General features: G+C 34.1%; 1 protein-coding gene across 19 annotated transcripts in view; it reads right to left on the reverse strand.

Moving 5' to 3' along the window:
* The window catches only part of LOC108733410 (disks large 1 tumor suppressor protein), a 436917-nt gene that overhangs the window by 16998 nt on the left and 413874 nt on the right, over nucleotides 1-6045 (reverse strand). The window lies entirely within an intron of this gene.

The raw sequence follows: 6045 nt of genomic DNA on the forward strand, positions 1-6045 counted from the left end.
TATCGTGGGTAGAAAAGGTTAGAAATGAAGAGATATATAATATTTTTTTTATAAATATTTGAAGCATGTTTTTAAAAATAATCACTACAAAATTTTTTCTAAACAATTTTCATCTAAACATTTATGGTATGCTGTCGTCGATTATTACATATTCGTGTTTCATTAACCCTTAAAACCAACGAATAGCTAATCTCAATTGATTTTTATTAAATTTAAAACATAACATTTAGAGACGACGCGTATGATGGTCGCCCTAGACCCCAGGTACCTTGAAGACCGTTGCCAAATGCATATTTATGTTCTTCAAAATTTTCAAAACCTAGGAGTAACAAAATTTGATTTATTTCTATCATTATTGACCGAGTTGCAAATTTTTTTTATAACAACTTCGCAATGCACTTATAAGACTGCATTTTTCTTATGCAGCGATGTATTTTTGAAGATGAATTGATCTTTTATGTTCATAAAGTTTGTAGAAGAATCTAATGCAGAAAACGTATCTCGATCCGACTTAAGGTCGGAGCGTGCACACATCATAATTTTAAGTAATAGATAACAATCATTCGGAAGCAAATTTTATGGAAAGCATACGCCACTGTCCTTCTACCTTCCTCGGCAACATTCATTGTAGAAATATAAATAAATACATAGTATGGGGTATTTCACAATTATTATTGCTTGTTTAAAATCATAACCCATAATATATTTTATCGAAACAGAAATAATCCAAACGAATTTACAGATCAATCTATTGCGTTGGAAACCTGTGTAAAAATTATTCGTACACTTACTTTCCTCATTTTTTTTCCAACCTTCTATGATTCTTAGAAAGAAAATGTTTTCACTTGATTGCAGCAATCCCGACAAACCGATGATTCAATTATTAAAATATTTACTTATAATATTGTTGTAATGTGTGGATAAGCAGAAAGTTAAAAATAATATAACCTATTTAATTCATCATTAATAAAAATTGAAACCTGAGACCTTCGACTATTAATTCTGCTGAATGCTAGGCTATTTGCCATCAATGAAGCGTGCATAGGTACATCATGGGCAGTACTAATAACAAACTAGCACAATGAGAGGTTACGAATTGAACATTCAATTTATACTTTTCGTAATAGTTAGTAGATACTTTATAAATAACATTATCTTATTTCTTCTTAATAATTTTGTTAATTAATGAAAAGAATTTAAAACTAAAGTCATGTAAAAGAAATAAGATTAACTCCTACGGGAACAGAAATGATTACAATTTTTCCGAAAATAATTAAATCTTTGTTTATCGTGTTTCAAAGTTTTGCATACGTTCCACGACCAAACTTAATCAACCACCTAATTATAAATAATAAATACATTACAAACAATGCTCTTACTTTTTTATAGTTCTTTTGATTTAGTGTATTAACCTACATGGCATTTGTAGAACACCAAAAAATTAATTGATAGATTTTGGCCTTGTATTGTCAATTAAAATTTCAAAACACATCTTCTCAAAATCGTATTTTTCTTACCTTTTCAATTTCTTTTTGGCTCGGAAGGTGCGGCTAAGGGTGACAAAAAGGGTTTTCTTCAATGTCACCGTTTGTTGACTATTCTTCGTCATTGCAAAAAATACATTTGACACTACTAGTCACGAATTTAATACAAACACCACGACACTTGTACAATAATTACGCCCACCGTTGACGTTCTGGACCAATTGTTCATAAAATTGTCACAACAGTGTGCTGAGGTGGTGTTGTGCTGCTGCTGTTAGTGCTTGTGTGTTATTCGTTTCAGTTACAAAAACGCACTGTTAAATGCTACTTCCATTGTCGTTACTGTTGACGAACAACGGAACAACGACGTCGATTGTTATTGATTACTGTTATGAAATCGAACATGAAGACCGTAATAATTATTTATTACGTTATCGTAGACAAAATCGAAGCACCCGTCGCGTTGTGTCGCGTCTCGTTGATTATTACTATCTATTTATATCACACGTTTTATAATAATAAGGATGCGGTTACACAACGCGCAATTCATGCGGTTTACGCGGCGGCGCCTAGACCGTCGATAAATGTATACGATCCTTTTGGTTAACAGCTAGTGGGACATACATAATTCAGGAAGATGAAGACAAGATATCATCAGATACATAATAAAAAAAGACAGAGGGATGTATTTGTCCTTTAGAAAAGATTTGTCCCCAAAAAGCGATGGATTGGACTACCCAGTTCCCTATTTCCAGAAATCAACCGCTGATTCTAACGTTTAATTAATGAGAAATTAATTCTTTTTCAAAATTAAACCCTCAAAGGTGTAAAATAGAGTTTGCGATATAATCGAAGCGTGTCGCGTCTCGTTGTCTATTACTCACACGTTTTACAAAAATAAGGATGCGGTTACACGACGTGCAATTCATGCGGTTTACGCTGCTGCGCGTTGACCGTCGATAAATATATAACACCCCTTACAAACGAATAGTCAATCTGTCGACCGGGTATGAGTGACCCAAACAACCCTCAGATAGCGACTCCTATGGATATGCACTAGTCCTTCAGAAACGATTTGTCTTCAAAAAACGATGAATTGGACTATCGAGTTATCTACTTTCAGAAATCACGTGCTGATTTTAACGTTTAAATAATGAGATATGGATTCCTTTTCAAAATTAAACCCTCGAAGATGTAGACGATTTGGTTAACAGCTAGTGGGACATAATTCAATGAAGAACAAGAAATTGCCATATAGAAAATAAAACAAAAAATGCCGAGGAATCCACTTGTCCTCCAAAAACGATTTATCCACCAAAAGCGATGGAATGGACTATCGAGTTCCCTACTTATAAAAGTCACAAAATTATTTATACATTATCGTTTAATTAACATTTCTAAAATCAAATGGTATATATTTACGTATCACAGAATTAGTGTTATCCACTTGGTATGCGAGTACCCATATAAGTGTTGTTTGATGTAGGAAGTTTGAGAAACCGATTGTTAAACATTGCAGCTGTCTTCTTCGAAAAAGATGGCAAATAAAACTCTAAATGCACGTCTCGCTTCAGATGTCGAACGACACGGTGGTACTATGAATCGTTGTATGCAATATAAATCGATAACCAACGTCACGTACTAATCTGAACCCTATACGATGGCATTAAGCGGAAGTGAAAGACGATAAGGTAGCACATAGAAATTAAAAGCAGATGCTAATTGTTAATGCAGCATAAATATGTTTCTAAAAACGAAACGAAACGTGTCTGAGGCAAAAACGACAAAATTATAGCACAATAAATTTAAATGGAACTCTGTGGAATCGAAACAAATAAAACATTGTAGAGTGGCGAGCTTCTTCGCGTTCACATCCAGAGTTGGAAATGGAAGGACTTCTGAAGAAGGTCGTCACTCGTGCTAGTGAAACGTTAGGAAACAACTCCAACGGTCTTTCGACTCGAATCAGGTCAGCGAAAGTCTACATTTGACTTCGTTCCGATTTTTGGTAAAATTTTGGTCGGTGGTATCAAAACGTTTAGGGATCCACTGCTTCACTTTATTTTCAAACTACTTAACTTGTTTTAATTTGAAGTCAAGCAGACGTTTCGAATATTTGAAGAATAAAATAATTCTTTACGTCGACTTGATTTTTTCAAAATTATTTGATCATTTCATGACATCAAGTTTTAGATAGCTACTATTAGGTTCACATATTTGAGAAAATTTTTCGAAATCCGCAAACAGCTCATCAACCATTATATCATTGTCTAACGTTATCGTTGTATTCTCTGTCTCTTCAAGTACCGAATCATACACCCAAATTTAAAATGTGCGCAAACTGTCCATGTGTTTGTATTGTTGGTCGTATTTTTTTTTTGAAAAAAAAGTCTTACACTTGCATTAGACCCTAACAATTCATCATCATCTTCATAAGATCGTTAATCCTAAAACTGATTGAACACGCACTTCCTCTTTTTTCTATTCTGAGCTAATCTTTGCATTTCTTTAAAACTAGAACATCCCACATCCTTAACTATTAGAGAACAATAACGTAATCTAGGTCTACCTTTAACCTTCTTAACTCCTGTTTCTGCATCTAATATGTCTCTGGCTAGCCCTTCATGCCTGAGGTTTCCTATCAACCTATCTCGCCTATTCCTTATTCATTTCCATAGGGTCCTCTGTAACTAATGCCTACTATACCCAATTCTAGTCTATTCATCTCAACTTTCAAATTTTTTAACTCCCTGCTTGACTCATTGTTCTAATATTCCACGTTCTAACTCATGAAATATTGCATCTTCCCCTATGGCACTTGATTTGATGATATCCCCCGAAACATTTAAACTCTTCATATTTAAAAAAATAAATAGCGTGTGTATATCGATTTGGGTCGATAACAAGTAATATCAACTAGTTAAAAGTACCAACATCGATTTTAGTAGTAACGCTGGAAACCAAGTCAAGTCAAATAAGGAGTCAATTTTTGAAGGATATGATTTTTAAGTCAAGTCGAAATTAATTGACTTTACAAAAACACCAAACTTCTTGGTTTGATGAATCACTTGTAGTATTCATTGTGAACTTATTGTAAGAATAAGTTAGAGCTTATTATTGATTTGAAAAAGTTCGTAAAAAAAACATTTAATAAAGCGGCGAAACCATGTAGGTACGTATAAAAACGATGGTTATATTTTAATTATTTTATCTGCTTCTGCTTTCAGTTTTCTTGACAAAACATTAAACTATACAATGCTAAGTAAATAGTAGCGTGTTAACGTCGACTATCCACAAAGAACTTTTGTCTGTTGTTTTGACAATTGCTGTGTCCCCGAGGTATAGTAGACAAGACAGCCCGAAGTTTCGGCCATTGTGACAAATTGTCACACAAAGTCTCTTGTATTCCCTTTAAAACGCTTCGAATACACTTGGGAAATTTGAGCTTGAAACTGGTAAAAAAAGTCAACAGTAAAAACGGGGACAAATTTAAGACTACCACTGCATTTTTAATTATTTAATCCGCGCTTTTTCGGATCGCATGGAAACTCGATTCTGAATTATATAAAAGACCAAAAAATTAATGGAGTAAGTATGTGAAGAATAAGTCATTTTTTCATTTACCGTTTTTAAAAAATTGATGTAGATTTGTTGAGACAATCTTATTTTTTGTTTCCACTTTGAACTGTAGTCATTTGCACAAATTCCTGAGTATGTTGGATTTTCTTTAAAGTCCGATGCTGACAACATGCATCTCTTTCTGTTACATATGAATTTTGGTGTAATGTTATTTCTTTTTCTTTATTTGTGTCCGCTGCAATTCCTACCTGACATCTCTTTTCTATGTTTACAATATTCCCTACAACGCCTGTCGTAAGTAGAAGTATACGTTCTTTCAACAGCCGCTCTAGTCTAGTTAGTTAGAAGAAGAAAGTGAATGCGACAGTTTTATTACGGACTATGCCAATTTTGGACATTCTAACTATACATATAGGGCTCGGGCCGTACATTGTAAGAAGGGCTTCTATTCCTATTTCATTTTTTGAGACTGTAGAAGACTTACAACTTTCGCCATATTGAGTACCAAGGACCAAGAAGTACTACCATGCCATTGAGAAGATTCTCATGCTATTATTCTCCTAATACTTAAAAGCAACTCGCACTATTCATTTAAATTACCATCATCAGCCGAAATGACATTAAGGGTTCGCTAGAGACATATTGGAAGCAAGAACAGGAGTAAGAAGTAGACGTAGACCTATATTAGATTACATATAGGGATGCGAGATGTTCTAGTTTTAGGAAAATGCAAAGATTATTATTAATTCAGGTCTTCTTTTGTGGTGTTATAGGCGGGTTATGAGGATATCGTGGGTAGAAAAGGTTAGAAATGAAGAGGTATTAGAAAGAATAGGAAAACAGAGGACTCTGTGGAAGTCAATAAAAAATAGACGAGATAGGTTGGTAGGACACCTTCTCAGGCATGAAGGTCTAGTCAGAGACATATTAGAGGCAGAAACAGGAGTTAGGAGGGGTAGAGGTAGACCTAGATTAGATTACT

This window comes from Agrilus planipennis, unplaced genomic scaffold, assembly GCF_000699045.2.
Source record: "Agrilus planipennis isolate EAB-ADULT unplaced genomic scaffold, Apla_2.0 scaffold49, whole genome shotgun sequence".
NCBI lineage: Eukaryota > Metazoa > Arthropoda > Insecta > Coleoptera > Buprestidae > Agrilus > Agrilus planipennis.